Here is a 27,115-nt window from a genome sequence, read left to right on the forward strand (position 1 = left end):
AACTACAGAAAGAAATAGGGGTTTAGAGGCTTCTGTTGAGGGGGAGGCAAATCATGGGAAAGGGAGAAGAGGAAATGTGTGATAAATAAAGTTTGCCTTATGTAACTAAGTCTCTCAGATACAGAGAGTAGCTCTCTTCTTTGTATAGACATTTTTACTAATGAAAATTTCCTTCGTAAATATAAAATTCCTTTACAAAAGTGAAATTTAGACTTTATTTTGGATAGTTGAGGGGGAGGTAAAGAGCTTTCATCAGCTGCTTCTCAATTGCCTTTAGCTCAAAATAATCAATATGCCAAAATGGCATGTTTTGGGCTGTGCCCAACTTGTTGCAAGGGCAACTGTATTACTATGATCAATTTTTTACCCGTAGAACATGTCTGAAACCAAATATGTGGTTTTTTTCTCCGTGCCAACCATCAAATTCTCCTCTCCAGAAACCAGCGGGGTGTCCAACAATTCAGTTCAATTCAATTCTGACACTAGCTACCTGGTGTTAGTATCAGATGGCACTGGTGAAAGGGCCCAGTCTGACAAGTACTTAATTTCAAAGTACTGGATCCACAAGACTTCAGATGCCAATCACAAGTCTGAGCCTCCCATATTTCTGCCTTAATGGCTATAATTGGGGGTTCCCATGACACTTTTCTCAGGTTCAATAATTTGCTAGAAGGACTTGTAGAACTCAGGAAATCATTATACTTACATTTAGCAGTTTATTTGTAAAGGATATTATAAAGGATAAAGATGAACAGGCAGAGGACAAGGTGTGAAACAGGGGAGATGTACAGAGCTCCAGTGCCCTCCCTGAGCACCCCACCCTCTGAGTGTAACTGCAGCAGGTCCGTTGCCCCATGTGCACAGCAAGTCACTAGGCAGAGACACCAGGGTGCAGCAGAGAAAGAGGTTTAATTGTAGGGTCTCCAAACTAGGAGATGGGAGGAGACCTCAACTCCATCTCCCCAAGGAGTCTAGGGCTAGGGCTTTTGTGGGTTTTTTGTTTTTGTTTTTGTTTTGAGCTGGAGTTTCACTCTTATCGCCAGGCTGGAGTGCAGTGGCACCATCACAGCTCATTGCAACCTCCACCTTCCGGGTTCAAGCGATTCTCCTGCCTCAGTCTCCAGAGTAGCTGGGATTACAGATGCTCACCACTATGCCCAGCTAATTTTTGTATTTTTAGTAGAGATGGGGGTTTCAGTATGTTGGACAGGCTGGTCTTGAGCTCCTGACTTCAGGTGATCCACTCGCCTGGGCCTCCCAAAGTGCTGGCATTACAGGTGTTAGCCACCACGCCCAGCCTGGGGCTAGAGATTTTAAGGGTTTTAGAGTAGGCTGAAGTGTGAAGATTGATTGGTTGAAGAATGCAGGGTAAAGTCATGGGACAGAAAGATAAAGAATCTGTATTCTCATGCTGATTCTATTTCTCTGTGGGGGTCTTCAAACTGGTAGGTGTCAGCAGTTTCACTGGAGTTTGGGATCTGAAAATATCTTAAGCAACCTTTAAACAAAAGCCATATGATTCTAACATTGATGATCCTGTCTATAGGAACAATGGGGATGCAAATGGCAGTATCCAGTGTTACTGACTTTCAGCAACAAGGAAGTGAGCCAAAGTGCAGCCTGATTAAGGCTTAATTATGATGAAATTTCTGCCCAGAACTCATCATGAAATCCTTGTCAACCCCGTGGGGATGGCTTCATCAGTGGCTCAATGTGTTTGCCAACTCAGAAGCTCTCTGAAGCCCTTTGTTTAGGGTTTTTATGGAGGTTCTATTACATAGGCGTAATTGCTTAAATCACTGGCCATTTGTGATTTACTCAGTGCAGCTTTTCTCTCCCCTCCCTCAATGGTGAGTAGGGCTGAAAGTTCCAATCCTCTAATCACATGTTTGGTTCCTCTGGCAACCAGTGCCCATCCTGAAGCTATCTATCTATGGGCTTCCAGCCACCAGTCATCTAATTAACATAATTCATGTACCCTCGAAAGGAGCTTGTTGTAAATAACAAAAGATGCTCCTGTCACCACGATTACTCAGAAAATTCCAAGGGTTTTAGAAGCTCTTTGCCTGGAATCAGGGATAAAAACCAACCATTTTAACAAAAAATGTTCCATGTTCCTGTCACTCCTGTCACTCAGGAAGTTACAAGAATTTTAGAATCTCTGTACCAGACTGGAGATGAAGACCAAATATATATTTCTTATTATATCACAATATCACAGTCCTTATCAGGTTGCCAGTTGAAAAGAGGTAGAAAGTTGTCCAAAAGTCAAATTTTCATGTAGGAAAGAAAAGGTTTTTGCTAACACTTCACTCACAAGCTTTTTTTTTTTTTTTTTTAACTTTTTTCCTCAGTAGGATTTTTTTTTTTTTACTTACAAGCTTCTTTATCAACAAAGTAACTCATCATTGGAATCTGTATACTCTATTTATATTTTCAATATACATTAGTTGGCCAAAATTTAGGAGTAAAAGTAGGGATAGCAACAAAAAGAGAAATCACTTCTGCACCACAGCAGTTTAAATGGATGTGCCTGGCAACCTACTGTGAACCAAAAATAACATTTGCAGCCCCCTCAACCATCTGAATGGATCCCTCTTCTTGGCCAAGGGCATTCCAAAGTTGACCTGAAAAACTATTCTGGCCATAATGGGAAGTGGTGTTGGACATGCCTCATTCTACCCTCCTCCCTTTTGGGATTACTGATAGAACAGACTCTTTAAGTCTGATAAGAAACATTTACAATCTATTCTTTCTGAAGTCTGCTACCTGGAGGCTTCACCTGCATGATAAAACCTTGGTCTCCACAACCCCTTATCTTAACCCAGACATTTCTTTCTATTGAGTCTAAGTCTTTTTTTTTTTTTTTTTTTGAGACTGAGTTTCGCTCATTACCCAGGCTGGAGTGCAATGGCGCAATCTCGGCTCACCGCAACCTCCGCCTCCTGGGTTCAGGCAATTCTCCTGCCTCAGCCTCCTGAGTAGCTGGGATTACAGGCACGCACCACCACGCCCAGCTAATTTTTTGTATTAGTAGAGACGGGGTTTCACCATGTTGACCAGGATGGTCTCGATCTCTTGACCTCGTGATCCACCCGCCTCGGCCTCCCAAAGTGCTGGGATTACAGGCTTGAGCCACCGCGCCTGGCCGAGTCTAAGTCTTTAGACAATAACTAAACTCAGAGAAAGAAAATAAAAAAGAAATAATTCAGCAATATTACAAAGAAATGAAGGGCATCAATTCCCAATTTCAAGGGACCAGCATAACAGGCAAAGTAAAGATCCACTCCAAAGCACATTATTATAAAATATCAGAACATTGGAGACAGAAAGAACCTAATAGAGAGGAAAATAAAATCACTGGAAAGGATAAGGAATTGGAATGGTATCTGACTTCTCAGCAGCAACTCTGATAGTAGAGGTCAATAAAGAAATGTTTTTTAAAACAAAAATTTATAAGTTCACATTTTATTTAGGTTGAAATAAGCTGTACAAAATTGATATTTCTAACCAAAAATAACAGCCATATTTTCTTTTTTTTTTTTTTAAAGATGGGGTTTCACCATGATGGCCAGGCTGGTCTTGAACCCCTGACCTCAGGTGATCCACCCACCTCGGCCTCCCAAAGTGCTAGGATTACAGGCGTGAGCCACTGCACCCAGCTTTTTTTTTTTTTTTTTTTTAAGACAGAGTCTCGCACTGTCACCCAGGCTGGAGTGCAGTGGCGCGATCTTCGCTTACTGCAACCTCCACCTCCCAGGTTCAAGTGATTCTTCTGCCTCGGCCTCCCAAGTAGCTGGGATTATAGGTGCCTGCAACCAGACCCGCCTATTTTTTTTTGTATTTTTAGTAGATACGGGGTTTCACTATGTTGGCAAGGCTGTTCTTGAAATCCTGACCTCGTGATCTGCCCACCTTGGCCTCCCAAAGTGTTGGGAATACAGGTGTGAGCCACCGCACCTGGCCAATAATAGCCGTATTTTCTATCATATTTATAGATAAACCACAAAACATTTGTTGTAGCCAGTTTTTCAGGTTTTGATTTTGAGTCTAGATGAGGTAGACATAGTTATGAAAAAACAAGAGACCAGACACATCAGCTGTCTGTATCCAGGGCTTCTGATTCTGTCTTGACCATGAAACTAAAAACTGATAAAAAGCTTATGACTTGGGAAGACATCAGATCAACAAAGCAGTGCAAACAGCAACAAGCAGAAGGAGAACAACGATGCCAGGCTCTTCCATTCAAACTTGTTCTTTCAGGGTCACTTGATAAAGATCAGTCTTACAATGACACGCTTGTTGGGTGAGCTGCTTCTCTCACTCTCTGGTAGTTCCCATAACTGTGTGTTATAGGTTTTTAAAAGTATCCGTAAAAGTCCTACTAGGGAAAGGTGAGTTGTCAGATTCACTGTGACATTTTATAAAACGTATTCATTCCTCCTACTCCTACCCAAAATTTATTCCTTCAAAGTACTGATAACTAACTTAATTTCAAAGTACTGGATCCACAATGATACTAAATGCTGTGTCTGAAATTATTTTAAAACAATTCTACCAGCCTGGGCAATATGTCAAAAACTCATCTCACCAAAATATACAAAAATTAGCCAGGCATGGTGGTGCATGCCTGTAGTCACAGCTACTCAGGAGGCCAAGGTGGGAGGATCACTTGAGCCTGGGAAATTGAGGCTGCAGTGAGCTCTGACTGTGCCACTGCACTCCAGCCTGGGTGACAGAGTGAGAGTCTGTCTCAAAATAAATAAATAAATAAAATTTTAAAAATAAAATAAAAAAACAATTCCAGAGTGCCAGCACCAGAGAGCATGCAGAAATGGAATTCAGCACTTTTAGTGCTATCTTCTGGAGGAACAGAAACAAGGATCTTCAAGGTGTGAGCAATCAGTGCTTGTTTAAACAGAACAGGCAGATTATCAATGGCTAGTGTATTCAATCTGAGGCCTGTAGGCAAAGATATTCAGTGACTGACTTACGTACATCTTCCATTTTTTTTCTCCAAATAGCAAATATAGAAGAAAACTGTTTTGTTTTGTTTTGTTTTTGAGACAGAATGTCTCACTGTTGCCCAGGCTGGTGGGTTGGGCGCAGTGGCTCACATCTATAATCTTAGCACTTTGGGAGGCTGAGGCAGGTGGATCACTTGAGGTCAGGAGTTTGAGACCAGCCTGGCCAACATAGTGAAACCTCATTGCTACCAAAAATACAAAAAAATTATCTGGGCGTGGTGGTACTCGCTTGTAATTCCAGCTACTGGGGAGGCTGAGGCAGGAGAATTGCTTGAACCCAGGAGGTGGAGGTTGCAGTGAGCCTAGATCACGCCACTGCACTCTAGGCTGGGCAACAGAGACTCTATCTCAAAAACAAACAAACAAACAAAAAATACATTTAAAAAAACATCCTTTGAGGTATTTTTGATGATTTCTGAATCACCTGTAGGAAGTTCTTATTTGCTGTATAGAGTTTGATATGTGTACCTACAGTTAAATCCAGATCATGGGTTTTTTTTGTTGTTTGTTTGTTTTTTTTGAGACGGAGTTTCGCTCTTGTTACCCAGGCTGGAGTGCAATGACACGATCTCGGCTCACCGCAACCTCCGCCTCCTGGGTTCAGGCAATTCTCCTGCCTCAGCCTCCTGAGTAGCTGGGATTACAGGCACGCGCCACCATGCCCAGCTAATTTTTTTGTATTAGTAGAGACAGGGTTTCACCATGTTGACCAGGATGGTCTCGATCTCTTGACCTCGTGATCCACCCGCCTCGACCTCCCAAAGTGCTGGGATTACAGGCTTGAGCCACCGCACCCGGCCCAGATCATGTTTTATATCAAAATTTATGTTAAGCAAAACCAAGTTATTTACAAAGTTTTTTTCAGCTATAATTTGAGATGCTTTCATTTACTTTCATAGTGCTTATTCTCAATCTTCATTATAGGAAGAATACACAGGACTTTCAACAATGTGTAAACATTAGGTTATTGATGTCAGGCACGTGGAGAGCCTCAAAAATGCGGATGGAAGCTCTGCTTCTTTCTCTCTGTGTTCCCAGTTGATTCTCCAACAATGAAATTGGCTGAGAGCATGTTAAGATTGGCTCAGTCACTTCAGTTAAAGTCAGCTTGGTGTTTTTCCGATGTGTTAAATTTGAGCTGTCCCATGACAGAAGGTGCCAGAGATCAGCATTTGCGAGGTATGAGGCACTGTTCTGAGAATAAATCTTTGAGTTCCAGAGTAATGTGCTGCACTGTTGGAACACACAGATTCCTTATAGTAACTCTCAGAGGTTAGTTGAGATTCTAAGTTACCTTGCTGAGCTCTGCAGAACTTCCCAGAGACTTTTATTTGAATATCAAATTTGGTTATCAGATTTATGCCTTCCTCAAATTCATGATAAGTTTTAATATTTTCCAATACTTCATTAGTGTTAGTGATACCACTGTGAAGCTGCTGGCTGCAAGGAAAAGATCAGAGATTTTCCTCGTAGAAATTTTTTTCCCAAAGCCTCTCATAAGATAAGACATTTTTAAGAGCAATTATAAAAATGAAATCAAAGCCAGGAGTGATGGCTCTCACCTGTAATCCCAGCATTTGGGGAGGCCAGCATGGGAGGATCACTTGAGCTGAGGGATTTGAGAGCAGCTTGGGCAATCATAGTGAGATCCTGTCTCTATTAATAATAATAAAAAAAGAAATTAAAATACATTAATGCACTGCACAATACAAACAGCCAGCTATGCAGTTATGTCATCTGAGACTTGTGTCACCATTTATACCTCTAAACATAAAACAAATGCTGGCAGGAGATCCAGTAAAATTTCAAAAGCATCATGCCTGTCTGTCCATTGAGAATGACAAATTGCCTTCAGTTCATTATTCCTTTCTTTGCTGTTCTGAGAAAGGACAGAAATTACATAGTCAAGTTTGGTGATGGATGAATAGAAGAACAAGCTTCCTCAATCCTTCTTAATACAACAGATATTCCCATATTAGGTGCTGATTTTACCAGCCACATATTTAGTTTTTAATTTTTTAATTTTAACTTTTAAATTTTTGAGGCAAAGTCTCAATATGTCACCCAGGTTAGAGTGCAGTGGCATGATCTTGACTCACTGCAAGCTCCACCTCCTGAGTTCAAGAATCTCCTGCCTCAGCCTCCTCAGTAACTGGGATTGCAGGTGGTCACAGCCATGCCCAGCTAATTTTTGTATTTTCAGTAGAAAAAAGTTTCACCATGTTCACCAGGCTGGTCTCGAACTTCTGACTTCAAGTAATCTTCCTGCCTCAGCCTCCCAAAGTGCTGGGATTACAGGTGTGAGCAACCGTGCCTGGCCTGCCAACCACATATTTCAGACACAGGAAGAGCATTGAATGTGTAGATAGTTTGGGAATATTTCTGTTAAATATTGAAGAAGCAACCTCCATTTTTGAAGAAAATCTTTTGGCCATAATGTTTACCTGCCACAACAGTACTCCACAGTTAGTCCCCATTTCTCAATTTTTGTAGTGTGAGATCACACAACCAAACTGTCTGCATCAGCTTCATGAGGCAGGAAGCTTAACACATTTCTCTGTCAGTTAAGAGACTCATCAATAAACCTCATCGCCCTGGGCTGGTGTTCTTCCTCTGCTATGTCCACCACAGCATTGGTGATCACAGAAAAGAAGTATGAGTCCCTCACTTCCTGGGGCATTCTTCCTGAAGACAGCTCTCACAGGTCTCTAGCAGCTATTCTGCTGTTTTCCAACAGAACAGTTGGAAAGATGCTGTTGTCTCAAAGGGCTTTCTCAGGACCTCGTCACCAGAATTTATCTGGTGTTTGAAAGATATTAGGAGTAAAGAGACCCTCCCAGATTTAATCAGACTGTGTCCATCTAGAGGTAGGTTTTATTTTCTCAAAAGAATAAACATTTAAATAAAGTTTTTCAGTATTATTTGTTTTTCTTCTTTTCAAGGGTTAAAAGTCAAATATTTTCACCTTGTTCCTCACTCTCTTTTTCTGCATTGAGCTTCTGAGTCTTGCTGTTGTGTGTTTCTTTATGTTTTTGTTCCTGTTCAGAATTTTTTGTTTTAATTTTGTTTCAGTGTCCTGATTTCATCTTCACTTAATTCTTTTTGATTGACTACTACTACACTGGAGTGTTCGTTTGTTCATCTGAACTAGTTGTTACAAGTTTCTTTAAATAGATGACATTTAAAAAGCATAAATTGGCTTCTCTGCCCACCCTTACCCTTCAACTGTCAGCATATCCTCATTCTTCTTGGATGCAGGACAAGAGCTAAGGAACCACCGAACACTGATATGAGTATAGTACAGGGGGCTGTCTCCTGGGGTGTGCTTGGCACAGCCTTGGGCTGAGATGGTATGCAAACCAGACTCAGCTGGGGTGGGCCAAGTGAGTAGGGCGCCTCCAGCAGCAGGTAGCATGGCCAAGTGAGGTCCAGGCTGGGGAGCAGTGCGTTGCTGGCTGAAGGTACCGGCTGGCAAAGTGACCAAGGAAAAAATATTGTGTCAATATCATGTAGAGGTAAGAAAATATTACACATTCACAGACACAGATAGAGTATAGCCAGACCCAGATAGAGAGCTTATAGTTTTAACTTAAAAATGTTAGCCAATGTTGTGTTTTATCCAAGCAGAAATACAAAAATCACTGAAGCAGTTCCTGCCCAAATTTGAGTACAAATTCTTAATAGATTTGATTGAAAAAATACAAAATAGACAAAGAGAAAAAAAAGGAACAAACTACTGTTTTTCACTTTCAGAGACAAGATTTCTATAAACCATTTAATTAGTTTATAAAGACCACCAAAAAATAAAAATAAAAAAGCACAGCTTGTTTTTGAAAAAAGGCATAAATACTTTCAATTGAATTATTTGTCTCCAACTTCCTTTTGTGAGATTTTTAACCTTCAATGTGTGCTCTTAGATTTTTAGTCAGTCCCTGTTCTAGTTATCTATTTCTACAAAACAAACCACACCTCTATACCTAGCAACATAAAAACAACAATTTTATTATCTTTATGGAATTCAGATAGGGCATGGTATGGATCTTTTGTCCAGGCCTCAGCTGGGATGACTCAAATGCTGAGGAGTGACTTGAAAGGCTGGAAATGGAACCATCTGGAGGCTTCTTCACTCACAGATCCAGTGCCTGGGCTGGGATGACACAAAGGCTGGGCTAGCCGTGGCTGTTGACCACAGAACTTACATATGACTTCTCTCTATGGTTTGAACTTCCTGCAGAACGGTGGCCAAGCTCCAAGAGGGAGCTTCCTAAGAGTGAAGGTTCCCAGAGACGCAGGCAAAAGCTGCATGGTCTTTCTTTTATATCTGAATCTCAGAAGTCACAAAGCATCTCTTCTTCCACATTCTGTTGCAGGGATCAGCAAACTATGGCCCAATGCCATATCCATCTTCTGTGTCTTTTTTGAAAATAAAGTTTTATGGGAACATAGTCATGTCCAATCATGTATATACTGTCATACTATAATTCACACTACAATGGCAGAGTGAGTTAGTTGCAATAGTGATCGTATGGTTTGCAGTGTAAAATGTTTGCTGTCTGGCTCTTTACAGAAATAGTTTGCAGAGCCCTGCTCTATTGGTTAAAACAATCTCAAGCCTGCTCAGTGCCAAGGGGTAAAAATAGACCACCCCCCTTGGTGGGAGGTGTGTCAAAAAATGTGCAGTCATTAAAAAAAAATTACCACACTTCCTGTTTGCCTCAGATTTTGATCCTTGTTTGGTTTTTAATTTTGTAAGCTACTTAAAATAGCTCTTCTAACTATTTGAATGTATCCTAAAGTAATTTCTGTTAAGAAAAAGTTAAAAAATGGAAGTCAACGATGTTATTTCAAGTTACAGTCTTTTGAACTTGCCAATGTCAGCTCCTTTGGGTAAATGTTTGGGTAATAATTCTTCCAGAGAAAGGTTAGGAAGGTTAACTCGTGTTCAGAGTTAAAAAACAAACAAAAAACCAGTTCCTTAAAAAAAACAAAAGCAGTAGCTCACACTGTAATCTCAGCACTTTAGGAGGCTGAGGCAGGCAGATCACGAGGTCAGGAGTTCGAGACCAGCCTGACCAACATGGCGAAACACTGTCTCTACTAAAAATACCAAAAATTAGCCAGGTGTGGTGGTGCGCGTCTGAAACCCCAGCTACTCAGGAGGCTGAGGCAGGAGAATCACATGAACCTGGGAGGCAGAGGTTGCAGTGAGCTGAGATCGTGCCACTGCACTCCAGCCTCAGCAACGGAGCGAGACTCTGTCTTAAAAAAAAAAAAAAAGGGTAAATGGTAATAAACACTTGTTGAAACAGTTAAGCCTCTCACTTCAACAAGTTTCAGGTTATATAAATCATTCCTTATTGATGAATATTTTTATTTAAACATGCTACATTGGTACTATTTTAATTAACCCCCTAATTTCTTCATCTATACAGTGAAGGAATTGAGTAGGCACTGGTTTTTAACCCTGGCTACAAATATAAATCATGGGAGCCAAGACCCTTACCCTAGATAATCAAATAGGACCTCTGGAGATGGGGCCGCCAAATTTTTTAAAACCTCCTCAAAGGATCAGGGCAGAGAAATATGTGGCTGGAAGACTGTAAGCTCTTTATAGATGGTAAAATTCTGTGATTGTAAGGGGGATGTGAAATGGGAAGTTTTCCTATATTTGCTGCTTATACTACTAAAAAAATTATTTGGAATGACTGTTTGTATGTTTTAATACGGTAACCAGCATGACTTCAACATCTCATGGTCGTTTGAACTACCTGAGTTAGCCAGAAGTTAAGTTAAATGTTTCTATTTTCACGTACCCTTTGACCTACTAATTATTTCTGTCATTCTACACTATGCATTTACTCTGAAGTAGATCTTGTATTTTGTTTGTTTGTTTGTTAAGAGCATGCTAGTATGACATCCTTTTCAGTATAATGTTGGCAGATGTCTGCAAATATGTATTAACATTGTGTTTCTCCAACAAGTGTACCCATAGGTCACTTGGGGAATCTTGATAAAATTAAAATTCTTATTCAATAGGTATAGGGTGAGAATCTGGCCTAAGAATCTGCATTCTTTTTTCTACCTTATCATTACCTACAAAGGATCTGCATTTCTAACAAGCTCCTAAATTATGTTTATACTATCTGTCTGCCATCCATGCATTACAGCTTGTGTAGCAAGGCATGAGCATATCCATCCAGACTGATTTAACTCAGAACTGCACGTTAGCCTCAGTATTAATTGAGGAAAAGAATATGGTCACAGGAAAAAGAAGGAGTGGTACAGTCATTAAAAATGTTTATGCTTTACATAATGGCACTTCTTTTTCATTTTTTTAAAAGAATTAACCCAACGAAAAAACAAAAAAACAAAGAAGAAAAAAAAAAAAAAAAAAGAATTAACCCATTGAGAAAAGTATAGAACTTTGCCACTGGTTCTTTCCATAGGTTTCATCAATTATTTTCTTTGTCTGTGTGACACATGTGGTCTATAGTACAGGCCTCATGCACTGGATAATTCTAAAGGTAGATTTAGCAGCAGAGAGCCCATTTCATTAGAGACATATTTTATTAGTATTGTATAGTGGGAAAATGCACTGAACTACATGTTAGAAGACCTGAGTTCTTGTCTTTATCACTTTTTGATTGTGTGACCTTGGGTGGGTCACTTAATCTCATTGAGCCTCTGTCTTGTCTTTAAAAGCTAGGCTAATAATCCCAGTCTACCATACAGGGTATTAAGAAGAGCAAATAAGATAGCTGTGAAAGTGCTTCATAAATTACATAGTGACTTAGATGTGTAAGTTTTTATCATTATTGTCCATACCATACGCTACTGACTGTAGCCTCCATGTAAGAACACATTGGCTTTTGATGCTGTTAACCCTCAACTTTCTTTATCAGTAGAAAGAGCATTAGTTAAGAATTAGATGATGAATAAGCCACACAGAATCTTTCTCTGTTTGGGTTCAAAGAATGAAAAGATGGAGTCTTAAGAGTCAGAGAAAGGCCGGGCATGGTGGCTCATGACTGTAATCCCCGCACTTTGGGAGGCCGAGGCAGGCAGATCACCTGAGGTCAGGTGTTTGAGACCAGCCTGGCCAACATGGCAAAACCCTGTCTCTACTAAAAATACACAAAAATGAACTCAGCATGGTGGCACAAACCTGTAGTCCCAGCTACTCGGGAGGCTGGGGCATGAGAATCGCTTAAACCCAGAAGTTGGAGGTTGCAGTGAGCAGAGATTGCACCACTGTACTCTGGCCCAGGTGACAGAGTGAGATTGTCTCAAAATAAATAATAAATAAAAAGAATCCTAGGTAGAAATGGTCAATGCAAATTCCCTTATTCATGTATATTATATACTTGACTATTGTTTCCTTTCCAATTCTTTGTCTGGCATTAGAAACATCAGTGGTGTTGATGGGAAGGCCTATGCAACTACCTGTGAATAAAAGCCAATTTTGAATTTAAAAAATAGAAGAACAAAACAGGTTTCTCTGATCCTTTCATATAATTCAGTGTAGAGGAGTAGTTAATACCATGTCTTTCCTTCACTCTCTAGAGTGCTTGCTGTAGTCTGGTAATTTACTACCATGGTTATTGAGCAAACAAAGAGTCTTGGCTTTCATTACAATAAAGGAAGAAAAATATTAGTTTAGAAAGAAACATATTTGGCCAGGCATGGTGACTCATGCCTGTAATTCTAGTACTTTGGGAGTCTGAAGTGGAAGGATCACTTAAACCCAGGAGTTGGCAACCAGCCTGGGCAACATGGTGAAGCCATCTTTACAAAATATACAAAAAATTAGCTGGACGTGGTGGTGCACACCTATAGTTCCAGCTACTCGGAAGGCTAACATGGGAGGATCGCTTGAGCCTTGGAGGTTGAGGCTGCAGTGAACTGTGATTGCGCCACTGTACACCAGCCTGAGTGACAGAGTGAGACACTGTCTCAAAAAAACAAAAGGAAAGAAAAAAACTGATTTCACTTCTGTGGTTGGATAAAAAGTCTACATGATGAGATAGCTAGTGAGTCCGTAAATGACCTCAGAGTGATAGTCTGCAAGTGAAAACTGAGTTAATTCTCTGTGTTAATAGCAATAAAGCAGTTTAAGACAGCTCAAGGAGCCATCTCCCCACTGGGGAACCTTAGGAAGTGCTGGGAAAAGAATCTCATATAAAGTAAATTCCAATGGTATTGATTGAAACCAAAGCAAAAGTAGTGCCCAGCTCAGTAAACTGACCCATATCGTACCAGTGTATAGTTCTAGGAATTCATTTACGTAGAAGAGACAATACATTTTATTGTCTTTATTTTGCTATCTTGCAGATTACCTGGTTAATGTAGATTATCTTGGGCCCAGAAGCCACAGAAACTCTGATTACAGCAGGAAAATTTCTTGTGGGTATGGTAAATAGCTTATATATTTTTTTATTGTTAACCTCAAATATTTTCATAAACACTTTTCAAAGTCCCCCAGACTCTGTTCTGGATGGATATAGAAAGTTTTTTTGATAACTTTCTTGTAAGAAATATCCACAGTGACAGAAATTCATCCCTACTGTTCAGTTCACCTGAGGCTGGTGGTTTACTACCTGATTTTCCAAATTCAGGTTTTCACACTAAAATAACTTGCTCCTTCTATCTCTGGGGTTGTTTCATGAGCAGAGCAGCAAGTGGTCTTCAATTTGTGGCTGCCCACATCCTGACCCAGATAATCTTTCTTGTTAGCAGACAGAGGTGCCTCTATTGACCTGTCCATACATTGTAGACTGATGCTCTCTGAAATCCACCCTTGATGTCTGGTGATTTTGATATCATTGCAGGAAGTATGATGGGTGCTATGTGTATTTTGTGATAAGAACTACTTGTGAAGCTTTGAGTGAAAGCCAGAGCCTCAGACACTGATCCACTGAGAAAGCTTGAAACTTCTAATATAACATATCAGGCATGTAATATGGTTATTTACCTGCCTTTTCCAGAGTATTGAATCTGGAACATGTATGTAGGGATTTCCTTACTAGCTTTAGTTTTAATAAGCACTTTTTTTTTTCTTTTTTAGAGGTAGGGTCTTACTTTGTCACCCAGGCTAGAGTGCAGCAGTGGCTCACTGCAGCCTTAGATTCCCGGACTTAAGTGATCCTCCCACCTTAGCCTCCCAAGTAGCTAGGACTGCAGGCATGTGTTACTGCATCTGGCTTTTTATTTATTTATTTATTTATTTGTAGAGACTTGATATGTTACCTAGGCTGGTCTCTAACTCCTGGCCTCAAGCAATCCTTCAGCTTTGGCTTCCCAAAGTATTGGGATTACAGGTGTGAGCCATTGTGCCCAGCCTTAATTAGCACTTTGACCCTCTGGTGAAGACCAAGGTAAAAGCACGAGAACCCCGGGAGAATTTCCTATTGAATTTCTAGAACAGAAGTACCCTAATTATAGTGTTCTTTTCATCTAGTCTAATTTAACCCTGGGAACATTGCCTGAGTATCACTAGCTATTCCTAAGGAAGCCTAACTTTGTAGTACAGTGTATTCCAGGAGCCACCATCATAAGGATGTTAGAGAACCCCTTCAGTATCCTTGGCCTGCCATTCAGTCCTAATTTTAGGGGGAGGCTGGGGAGTGCTAGTCTGTCTGTAAATTCAAGGGTGGCTCAGGGAACTCAAACCTTCACAGTAGACCCAGAGGATTGGCCTTTGGTTAAAATGTTCTCTTTGGTCTTGTGTTAGCTATTAAAGAGAATTCCAGGGGGACAGTATTACTCTAGGTTACCCAAACATCTTTTTCTTTACAGAATTCCAGAGCATTCAGTTTGGCTCAGAATATTTAGAGCTTAATTGAAGCAAAAGCAGACGATACCTGGGGTAGCTGTGGGCTGGAATAGTTTTACCCCATCTCCACCTCTGTTATCCTGCAGTCTCCTGAAGATTCACTGAGGTTCAAATGTGGGTTACCCAAGGACTTATGTACTTCCCAAGGATGCTGAAAGATGCAGAGCCAGCTGTAGCAGTGCTTATCTTTAATTCTACTAGTTAAATTTTACTCACACAGTGGCTCACGCCTGTAATCCCAGCACTTTGGGAGGCCAAGGTGGGCAGAGCACCTGATGTCAGGAGTTCAAGACCAGCTTGTCCAACATGGTAAAACCCTGTCTTTACTAAAAATACGAAAACTTAGCCGGCGTGGTGGCATGTGCCTGTAATCCCAGGTACTCGGGAGGCTGAGGCAGGAGAATCGCTTCAACCTGGAAGGCAGAGGTTGCACTCCAGCCTGGGTGACAAGAGCAAAACTCTTGTCTCTAAAAAATAAAAAAAATTTTACTCTACCCAAATGAAGAGAATAAACAAGCCTCACTATGCACCATTCATAGGGTCAATATTCCCATTGCCTAAAATAAAACTTCACTCTTGCTTGATATGCTGACACTAGGAGGGATATGACAAGGCTCAGATACGGTGGTAGGGGATACTTCAAGAAAACATATTGGAATAAGGTCTTTTAAATTATATAATATAAAATAAAGTTTGTCAATTTTTTTCTGTTCTAATATTTATTGAGCTCAATCCCAATTTATCTTTAGAAGTCATCTCAGACATAGTAGTGGGTACCAGAGCATTCCCACCAACCAGGAATTCTATGTATGGATGGATGTATTTATCACCTCCTAAACCTGCTATACCTTGGAACCCGGCCTAATAAACCAATCCCTATCACACTGTCCTTGCAGATTGACTCCAGCCTTTAAACTGGCTGCACTTTGAGCCCTTACCTTATTAAAATGGATCTACCCAGAACTGGAAGAGTCCAAATTCAGGATAAAAAGTCGGCCATTGGTAAAGGAATATAGCAGCTTCCACATTTCACATTTGCATCTGTTATAATAAAATCGTTCTTTTTTGACACAGCCCCTCTGACATTTTGCCATATTTATCTTTGGGTAGAGTCCTCTCTTTCTAGTATTCCTAGAATAATCTTCATTTTTGTCAGATAAGGGGTCCTGAATTCTACTACTTTTTCCCAACTTTCCCTGTATAGAGTATTGCAGGGTTTTCTAGCTGAGTTGTTTGTAAGCCCATTGATTCTTAACAGTTTTCAGAAAATGTGCAGTAAAAGTAATTTCTAACACAAACAACATCAAGGCACAGAACCTCTTGGAAGCTGCCACCAATGTAGCATCAACCCTGACCTCCAGCAGCTGAGATGCTGGGGACTGAATTTCTCTGAATAAGCTTGTCGCCCCTCAGCATCTGTCTCATTATAAGAATAAACATCTCTCAGGAATAGCAGAATGGGCAGGAAATGAATAACAGCACTCTTCTATAAAGTAGTCTACCCACAGAAGCATAAAAAGTTACACCTATACCAGCCTGTGTTAAGAGTAAGGTATGGAAGAGAACTACATAATACCCTCCTATGTGGCATAGAAACCAACACAGGATTGTTTAGATGTGAAGACCGATCTTAGGGTTTTCTTCTGCCCTGATATTTCTGAAGCCTATGTTGTTGAAATTAGCCTTCTTAGTCTCTTTTTCACTATTATTATTATTGTCTCAAAACTGCTTTAGCACAAATAAATATAGAAGTTATAGTAAAATCTAGAAAACTACCTGGTGTATTCTAATTTTTTTTTTTTTTTTTTTTGAGACAGAGTTTCACCCTGTTGTCCAGGGTGGAGTACAATGGTGCGATCTCTGCTCACTGCAACCTCCGCCTCCCGGGGACAAGCGATTCTCCTGCCTCAGCCTTCTGGGTAGCTGGGATTACAGATGTGCACCACCAAGACCAGCTAATTTTTTGTATCTTTAGTAGAGACAGGGCTTCACCATGTTTGCCAGGCTGGTCTCAAACTCCTGACCTCATGATCTGCCCGCTTTGGCCTCCCAAAGTGCTGGGATTACAGGCATGAGCCACTGCACCTGACTAATTTCTTAAACTGTAAGTAATTATTAGTAACAAAGAATTTATGGGATTCCAGAAGATGGAATCTCACAAATGCCAAACCAACTGTTCGATTTCACAGACGAGATTGATGGCAACTGGGAAGTTACATTTTAATTATAGCATGTAATTTTATTCTTCCATGTTTTAGCAAAGCTTCTACAAAAAGGCTAATTTGAATTTTAATTCTTTTCCTTGTTTCAGCCCTGCTGAAAGTGATAATGAGCGCTAAAATTTTCACAAGTAGAGGACAAAAAGAGAGGAAAAAGGAAGTCGACACAGCCCTGATTGCCAGCCCTTTAGAACTGATAATGCATTCCTTTCCTAGTCAAACCATTCCATCCCAGAGAATTGGGGATTCTATTGGCTCCAAAAGCATCACATGATAATTTTCAAATTTATAGTGTAAAAAAAGGTCAGTGTTTCTAGACTGCCAATAAAGGACAGAGTTGCTATTCTTATCTCTGATCATTTCCCATCCCTTAATTTATGTTTTTCTTAAGTATTTTTTATACAAATAAGATGATGGTGAGGTTTTTGGTGAGAAGAACAAAACTTCTCATTTATATTTTCTCTTTTTCAGGTAAGAACAGAAGTCATCACAACCTTGGTTCTCTGTAGATTTGTCAATCTGCATGCCATTGAGATCATGTTAGAAGACCTAGGTGAATACATGACCAAACTCCCTACTTCTCTTTTCTCCTTTTAAACCTCTGTAGGAATACAGACAATTTGAAGTGAGAATATTTAGTTAAGATCACACACCGGAGCCTGTCAGAGGGTGAGGGGCTAGGGGAGAGTAGCAGGGGATGAGGGGATAGGGGAGGGATAGCATTAGGAGAAATACCTAATGTAAATGATGGGGTGATGGATGCAGCAAACCACCATGACACGTGTATACCTATGTAACAAACCTGCATGTTCTGCACATGTACCCCAGAACTTAAAGTACAATTTAAAAAAAGAATATTTAGTTATGAAAAAAGTGAAGACCTTGGTGGGAATTTTGTTTCTATAGAATGAAAAGCATGAATACTAAATTTATAAAAATGAGTAGGAACCAGGGAAATAAAAAGAGGAACAGTGTCAATTCACTATATACTTCCTAATCAGAAGAATATAGGATTTGTAATGGAAAAGTGGAACAAAAGGATGTTTCTTAAGAATACATGTTATTTTTCATTAAAAGTTTTTTTTTTTTTTTTTTTTATAAATAGGATCTCATTCTGTTGCCCATGCTGGAGTGCAGTGGCACAATCTCAGCTCACTACAATCTCCGCTTCCCGGATTCAAGCAATCCTCCCACTTCAGCCTCCCTAGTAGCTGGGACTACAGGCATGCACCACCATGCCCAGCTAATATTTTTGTATTTTTAGTAGAGACAGGGTTTTGCCATGTTGGCCAGCCTGGTTTCAAACTTCTGACTTTAGGTGACCCAACTGCCTCGGCCTCACAAAATGCTGGAATTACAGGGGTGAGCCACTGCACCTGGCCAATTGAAAGTTTTAACTTATGGACCCTTTAGGTTATGGAAGATTGACAATCAGAAGACAAACACTTGTAAGGAAGAGATAGGAGTCAGATGTTCAGAAGGCATATATTAAAACAACAGGCTTGGACATTTGCTATCTCGTGATAGGTTTTGGCTTAGATTTGCAAAGCTAGCATTCCAAAGTTGTTTCATTTCCACTTAGATATTAATTAATCTACCACTAGATGCCATTCTCACAGATAATGGTTAACTGGGTCAAAGATTGGCATGCTTTTGATTTTCTTTTTCAAATAAAATTCTGCTAAAGAAGCTAAATATAATTAACTCCTAGAATTATCTCTAAATTGGAAGAATTATACACAATTAGAAGAAAATATATGTAGTTATAGTTAATTATATCCTATACTTATTCTCAAATACTATTATCATTGCTTATTCTAGTGTTATCCTGGTTACTTCATTTTATCTAAAAAATTTTTTAGATGGAGTCTTGCTCTGTCTCCCAGGCTGGAGTGCAGTGGTGCAATCCCAGCTCACTGCAACCTCCACTTCCCAGGTTCAAGTGATTCTCTTGCCTCAGCCTCCTGAATAGCTGGGATTACAGGTGCATACCACCGTGCCCAGCTAATTTTTGTATTTTTAGTAGAGATAGGGTTTTGCCATATTGGCCAGGCTGGTCTTGAACTCCTCACCTCAGGTGATCCACCTGCCTCAGCCTCCCAAAGTGCTGAGATTACAGGTGGGAGCCACTGTGCCCAGCCTATTTTATCCAAATCTTAAGGAGAGCAAAATTTTCAAATTTACCCTGAACTATTCATGAATTTGGTCTTCTAAGGGCCCTAGCCAGAGTTCTGGGATCTTCAGCAGCTTTGTCAGGTATCAAAACTTCTCATTTCTTTCATTGAGGCTTTAACTGTGCTAGGTTGGTATCTGCTAAACTTGAATGAGCTTTAGGGAACCTTCTCAGTGCACCTTATTACGTCCCTCAGTCTCAGAGTTTTTTTTCTTCCTGAGCTGTAGAAGAAATAGAGGAGCACTCCTTCTTGACTACCTTGATGGTTAATTTTATGTGTCAACTTGGCTAGGCTATTGTGCATTGTTGTTTGGTCAAACACTGGTCTAGATGTTGCTGTGAAGCTATCTTTTAAATGTGAATAGCATTTAAATCAGTAAACTTTGAATAAAGCAGATCATCTTCCATAATGTGAGCAGATCTCATTCAATCCATTGAAGGCCTTAAGAGCAGAGACTGATGTTTCCTGAAGAAGAAATTCCTTTCAAGACTGCAACATAGAAACCTTGTCAGAGTTTCTGGGTACAGTGGCTCACAGCTGTAATCCCAACACTTTGGGAGACTGTGGTGGGCGGATCATCTGAGGGCAGCAGTTTGAGACCACCCTGGCCAACATGGTGAAACCCCATCTCTATTAAAAATAAAAAAAATTAGCTGGACATGGTGGCAGGCACCTGTAATCCCAGCTACTGAAGAGGCTGAGGCAGGAGAATCACTTGAATTAGGGTGGTGGAGGTTGTAATGAGCCAAGATCATGCCACTGCACTCCAAGAAAAAACAAAACAAAACAAAACAAAAAAAAGAAACCCTGCCAGAGTTTCTAGCCTGCCCGGTCTGCCCAGTCTGCCCTAGAGACTTTGAACTCAGCCTGCAGCATCAGCTCTTATCTGAATTTTTTCAGCCTCTCTCTCTCTCTCCCCATATATATATATTCTGTTTATTGGTTCTATAAACAGAACCAATAGGAGATCTATCTATCTACCTACACATTGTATGTATAGGAGAACTGTGACTAATACAACTTTTCTAATAAGAAAGTTATTCCTCTATCTTTACTTTCAGCATTTTTTTCTATTTGGAACTAGCATTTGTAATTTGCATCAGATACTTGTATTTATTTGCAAGCATTTCTTCATGAGCTCATGAAGCTCTCATATATTTCTGTTGTGCTACTTCTTATTTTTATTAGAGAACCTTATCATTCATTTATCTTCTTGAAAAGAGAACATTTCAAAATTACATTCAGTAGAAAGTAATGGTAAAGCAGAAATGCAAAATGGTATGTCCATACTTTGTTACAAAATTTTTCAGATGGAACTCTTAACATTTTAAGTCCTTGAGTATATCTACTGGATAACATTCATTTCCTCTTTTTTTTTTTTTTTTTTTTTAGAATATACTTAACTATATTTAGTGGATTATGGGTGGAGAAGAAGGATATTTGAATATTTAACACACAAAAGCCAAGATTGATAGCAAGACTGACAACACAGAACAAATGCCAATTTACAGGAGAGAAGGTAAAGATGTTAATAGTGGTAACTTAAGAATCCTTTGGAACTTTTTCGTAATAGGCTGGTAATATATAGAACACATGACTACTTTAAGTTCCTTTCTCCAAATCTCTCTTGTTGCCTGTAGCCTCAAATGTGTTCTACTGGAAGAGTGACTTTTCCAAGACTGTCATGGGCATCTTTCTCACTGAGGCTGTGTCTCTCTATGTTTGTGAGGCACATAGGTGCTTCTTTGAGTCTTGGTGATATAAACACATAGAAAGGGGGAGAAAAATTTTGAAACAATCAGCAACTTTTTATTTTTTTTTGTATGCAAAGCAAAGCTTACTCAGGCTTTTTGGAGTGGTTAAAAGAAAAGAAAAGAAAAGAAAAAAGACACATGCTACTTTAAAAAAGTCCCAGGGCCGGGCGTGGTGGCTCACGCCTACAATCCCAGCACTTTGGGAGGCCGAGGCGGGTGGATCACGAGGTCAAGAGATCGAGACCATCCTGGTCAACAAGGTGAAACCCCGTCTCTACTAAAAATACAAAAATTAGCTGGGCATGGTGGCGCGCACCTATAGTCCCAGCTACTTGGGAGGCTGAGGCAGGAGAATTCCTTGAACTCAGGAGGCGGAGGTTGCGGTGAGCTGAGATCGCGCCATTGCACTCCAGCCTGGGTAACAAGAGCGAAACTCCGTCTAAAAAAAAAAAAAAAGTCCCAGAAGGACTTAAACTCTAAATGCCCCCTGTGGCAGCAGCTTTCCTCATTACCCTCATTCTTAGACATCTTCTATGTCCACAAAGGAGTTGAAGTCAACTGTTTTTTTATTCAGTACAGTGTCCAACAGCAACTATGACAACTATGTGTGCTGCAAAGAATTTTTCCAGAGGTGGATGTCTCCAGGGCCACAGAGTTCCCTCTCAGCACTTTATGGGGGAAGTTATTCTCTACACTTGAAAGTAGGGAATAAAAGAAACATAGGTGAAACTATTTGGAAGTGCATAGGTGGTGTGTGTAAAGGGGAATGTCATGTTCAGCCTTGTGTTTTTCCTTCCTTTTTCCTACTGGAACCAGTTTGAGTCTTTGTTACCCAGTTAGTAGAAGTTGTAGATCTGAGTAGAAGTTTTCTTGTTTGTCAAAAGAGCATTACCCCTAGTGGTTGGAAGCTTGGCATTTCCAGGGAGGAAGAGGTGGCAGCAGCCCTTTTGCAACTTTTAAACAGCCATGAGAATTCTGGCCCTTTGTCTTTAAGCATTATATTAAGAGATTTCAACATTTTCCTTTCAGCATTTTATTCAACATTACTAACCCCTTTTCCTTTTCTGGTCTCTGGGAAAACATCGACTACCATGCAAAAACTCCTACCAAATACCGTGGCCTCTTTAATCACAGTTCCTGCCCACCACAAGCAGGTCAAGTCCCGGAGCTACAAACCTGAATTGATAGGTCTTCTATAGAAGCATAGATTGGGCATCCTTTGCTTGTCTCAAGCTTCTCTGCACTGCACCGTTTTGCTACAAACTGTGAGAATGACTCAATCTCTTGACCTTCAAGTACGTGGCTTTGAGCATTTACCTTTCCTAAGTGAAAAGTGAACATCTGAAAAGAGATCACTTGGTTTAGAAATATATTAAAGATGGGTTTCCCTGCAAAGAATGACTCCAAAACATGAGAGATGGCCCATCTGAATTAATCCTTAAGTGAAATAAAGACCCTGATAGACATTACCAATGCTGGTATAGTTTGGACAGATGAATCTTGGGAATAGAAGAAACTACATGGAGGCTGGGCATGGTGGCTCAGGCCTGTAATCCCAGCACTTTGGGAGGCCAAAGTAGGTGGATCATCGCTTGAGGCCAGGAGCTCGAGATCAGCCTGGCCAACATGGCAAAACCCCATCTCTACTAAAAATACAAAAAATTAGCCAGGCCTGTTGGTGTGTGCCTGTAGTCCTGACTGCTCAGGAGACTGAGGCACAAGAATCGTTTGAACCCAGGAGGTAGAGGCTGCAGTGAGCCAAAATCATGCCACTGCACTCCAGCCTGGGGTGACACAGTGAAACTCTATCTCAGAAAACAAACAAAACAAAAGAAGAAACTACATGGAGACTAGGAGTCTTTATTAGGAGAAAGGAAATTTAGTTTACATGTAACTGAAAATTGTATGTATGGGCTAAGAGAGTGACACCCAGGTACAGGAGAAACTTCAGAGCCTTGCTGACCTTTGGCCATACATACAAGTAGGTATTCTATCTTACAAGAACACCTTTCAAATCCTAGGCACGTTTTAGTCATACAACTGCAAACTCAAAATTAATTTGCTTCTAGTGGTGGTCAGGTCCAGTGGTCAGGTGGTGGGTGAAGATTGCAATTTTAAATAAATGGTTAGGGAAGGACTCATATTTAAGCTAAGACCTGAAGGAGGCAGGGGAACAACTCATGGCGATAGCTGGAGACAAGGCCTCCAGAAGAAGAAAAGCAAGAGCGAAGGTCCAATGGTGAAAGTCTGTCTGGGGTGTTCTGGGGCCAGCAAAGAGGCCTGTGAGGCTGGCATGAAGTGAGAAGGGAGGTTGAGGAGCTGGAGCTGGGGTGGCAGCAGGGCCCAGGTGCTGGGACCAGGACAGGAGCAACTGAGGTCGCAAGAAGTGGTTAGATTCTGAATATATTTCAAAGGTAGACGGATCTGCTGGTAGATTAGATATGAAGTATGAGAGAAAGAGAGGAGTCATGGATGAGTCCAAGGTTGTCAGCCTGAGCTATTGGAGGGATGGAATTACCTTAACTAAACAGAGGAAGACTCACAGAGAGGCAGGTGTTGGGAGAAAGATCAGAAGGTCAATTTGGTATGTGCCTAGCAGAGACATTTAATAGGCAGTTGAATACATGAGTGTAGACAAGTCAGGACTGGAGTTAGGAGTTTGGGTTTCCATATACATGGAAATGAAAACCACAAGACTGAATGAGATTCCCAAGAAAGAAACTATAGGCAGAGTCTAAGAGAAAGAGCCAAAGACTGAACACGCCAATGTGTAAAGTCAGTAGGAACCAGCAAAGGAGATGGGGAAATAGCAGCCATTGAGGAAAGAGGAAAGCCAGGAGAGAGGGGTTTTATGAAAACCAGAGGAAGAAAATGTTTTACAGGGGAAAAAAGGAATCCACTGTTGAACATTGCTGATGAGTCAAGTAAGAATGAGGGATATTTGCCTGGGATTTTGCAATGTAAGGAACATTAGTAACTGTAACAGGGGCAGTTTATGTAGAGAGGTCGGGGTAGAAGCCTGAATGAATGGGCTCAGGAGAGAATGGGATGAGAGAACTGCAGACAGGGAGGGTAGATGACTATTTTGAGGGGTTTTGCTGCAGAGAGGGCAAGAATAGAGCAGTAGCTAGAGGTGAAAGTGAGGTCAAGAGAGGGTTTTTTTTTTTTAAAGTGGGTGAAATAATACCACATTTGCACACTAATGGAAATGTCTAATAGAGAGAAAAAATGATGCATCAGAGAAGGGGAAAATAGCTGGAGAAATTCTTTTCTCAGCCTGTCTCACAGAACTGAAGACATTCTAACCTATGCCAAAGTTTGTTCTCATCCTATGCACAATGAAATGCCAGCAATTCTGGTTCTGCAGATAGTTTCTGCAGGGGCAAAAGTGGAGAGTTCCCAAGGTCCTTTGGAAAGCCATATCCCTGTACCCTGGAGCACAAGGGCAGGATGTGTGTGGACAAAGTGCTAACCCAAGTGTCTCAGCTTTGACTCAAAGATAAATTATTCTGGGCATTTGCACAAATCCCACCCAAGCAACCTTTCTGTACAATATAGCTTATAATAAGACCTTGCTAAAACAGATTTTATCATTTGTGATTATTAGAAGAGATAAAATCAAAGTTTCCCCTTTTACCTCAGACAATTGTTTCCATAGAAAATTAGGGCTGTTTACAAAATTATATGGGAAATTTTACTTAGATTTGTAAAAGGCTTCAGACATTATCTTTAGTGTGACTGCAAATAATAAATTCCAATTTAAGGAGATACCTTTGGTAAGCCTGTGCTTTCTGATACCAAAGCAAATTTTTTTCCTCCATTTCACGGAGGTTCTCTAGTAGGCAATGCTGTCTTAGCCTATTTTGAATTATTATATCATAGTACTAGAAAACAAACTGCCTTTTCTATAAGAATATCCTATCAATCTGATTTTTAAAGGAGAAAAAATTCTCTCCCTAGGTATGGTTTGGAGAAACTTTAAATGGTTGATACCTTCCTAAGTACTCCTAAAAAAAAGAAAACCAATTCAATGAGGACTTTCAATATTTTCCACCAAATTACCCCTAATAGCAGAGGACAGAAAATACATACTCTGGAGAGTTATGAGGTATGGCCAAAGTGGCCAAGGAAATCACAAAATTTCTTTGAAGTCTCCTTTTTAAATATTAAAATTCATATGAATTTTTCATTTTATATCATACTAATGCAATGTGTAAAAGACACATCTTAAAATATGTTTTAAAATATTTGGAGGGAAAAGCGTTCTACTTGTCTCACTAGTTCAATGAAGAAGCTGCTTTTCATTGATTCTGTCCATGTCAGAAAACTGGGCTGAACTGAAGGCCGCTAACACCAGATTCATCATTTAGGCAATTTTTCTTCTCTGTCTTGGAGAAGTTTTGAACTCAGTGACTCTAAAACCCAGATCTACAAAAACATACTGATACAATTGCAACAATTTTTCACTGCTTTATATGCTATAAAAGGGTAAAACTAAGGAAATATTCTTAGAACACTGCTTTAGAGAAAGTTATGGTGTAATATTTTCAGGTTCCTGTAATAGAAAGTTTCGATAGTTGGCTCATCCTACTTACAAGCAAAATAACCTACCTCATATGATGGGGTCTCTGATATGGTTACCCTCTCACTGTTTCAGGAACATTCATACGAGTTGGAATGTGGTATCTTTTTTTGTCAGCACTTCTTTTAAAATGGTCTGAGACAACCTACTAAATCAGAACCTCTGGGTGTAGAGCACAAGAATCTGCATTTTAGCAAGCCTTCCAGGTGGTTCTGGTGCACATTACATGTTTAAATATTTTCTGGAAGAACATAAAATGAAAGAAATTAATTTCAGTGTACAAAGAATCAGAAGAGGCAATAGAGAAGAAAATCAGGGCAATTTTATGACTTTCTCCAGCAATGATGATCTGTTCAGACAGAGAGTAAGTTCTTGCTGAGGGTTGTAGTGGACAGGTTAGTTTCCTTCCCAGTGTCCATTGCCCCTTCTCCCTTCCAAAAGAATCTAATTTTCTTCATCCCTCTTTCATGCATCAATGTGCCCCAAATGACTACCACCCTCCCAGTTCCAAAGGTAGTTCCAATAAATCCCATCCTAAATGCCAATGACTGCTCAGGAATGGGGAGGTAACCCAAGTGGCCAACAAAACGTGCTAGGAGTCCTGCTAAGGAGATTCTAGGGAAAGTTTCTGCTTCTACAAAAGAGCTACACAGAAAAAAGTAACACTAGGATATGATCCTAGGAACTGATGCCTTCATCTCACTGTCAGCCTAAGGATAAGCTAACAATAGGGAGGCAGACTGGAAAGATGGAAAAAAACTTGGTCATAAGGTAGTTGAATTTCCTTAACCACTAAACTTCCTATTGTGTGCAATAAGCTTTCTTGGTTAAGCTACTTTAAGTAAGGTTTCCATTATGTGCAACCGAAAGGAACCCAAATTATGCAGGGGTTATTCTGGGTTGATATATTAAAAATGAAAATTTGAATATGGCATGGCAAAGTGGGTTGTGACCACAGGAGGAAATGAGAACGAGGCTTGAATGGAAGTTTATTATACTCACAGGTCCCAGAGAGGGGTCACCACATACCACACAGATCCACAAGGGAATTGTCAAGTTTTGGTCATGTGGCGGAAGACAGGAGAGGGGGAAAGTTTAGTCATGAGTCTTTGTTGGGGTTTCCTTGGGAAAGGCAAGGGCAGAGCAGAGTAAGCAGCTTGGGATTGGCTAATTTGAATAATTCTGACCAGCTCTAGCCTATAGGAGTGGTCTGCAGTTGCCTGGTACGTTGCCCTGGGATGGTTTAGAGCAGGGGAAATGTTGGTTTGGTGTCTGAGAGATAGATAAGGAGATGGCGGGGCTATGAACTTGGGATTGGTTCGTTTGTATATGAAAAACGTGCTCCTAGCTAAGCCCTTTGCCATCTCTAAGAATTAGCAAGCCCTGGAAGGGGCAGTCTTTCTCTGGTTAGCAAGATGTCAAAACATCATGAAATACAGAAAAGAAAAACACCATTAATACAATTGGATATTTTCAAAACAAATTATAGCAATTAAAAGCATAAGATTCCAGAGTGTTAGTAAGGGT

The 27,115-nt window shown here is 40.3% G+C and overlaps 1 long non-coding RNA gene across 1 annotated transcript in view; it reads left to right on the forward strand.

The window, feature by feature from the left end:
• Positions 1 to 27,115, forward strand: part of LOC105710130 (uncharacterized) — a 91,950-nt gene that overhangs the window by 34,858 nt on the left and 29,977 nt on the right. Inside the window, exons 8-11 of the long non-coding RNA XR_001105689.2 lie at positions 16,677 to 16,963; positions 17,171 to 17,381; positions 17,550 to 17,631; positions 20,645 to 20,771. This is a non-coding gene — a long non-coding RNA (uncharacterized LOC105710130). The remainder of the gene's footprint in view (positions 1 to 16,676; positions 16,964 to 17,170; positions 17,382 to 17,549; positions 17,632 to 20,644; positions 20,772 to 27,115) is intronic.

This window comes from Aotus nancymaae, unplaced genomic scaffold (assembly GCF_030222135.1).
Source record: "Aotus nancymaae isolate 86718 unplaced genomic scaffold, 86718_ANA_hifiasm-v0.15.2.pri h1tg000062l, whole genome shotgun sequence".
Classification (NCBI taxonomy): Eukaryota; Metazoa; Chordata; class Mammalia; order Primates; family Aotidae; genus Aotus; species Aotus nancymaae.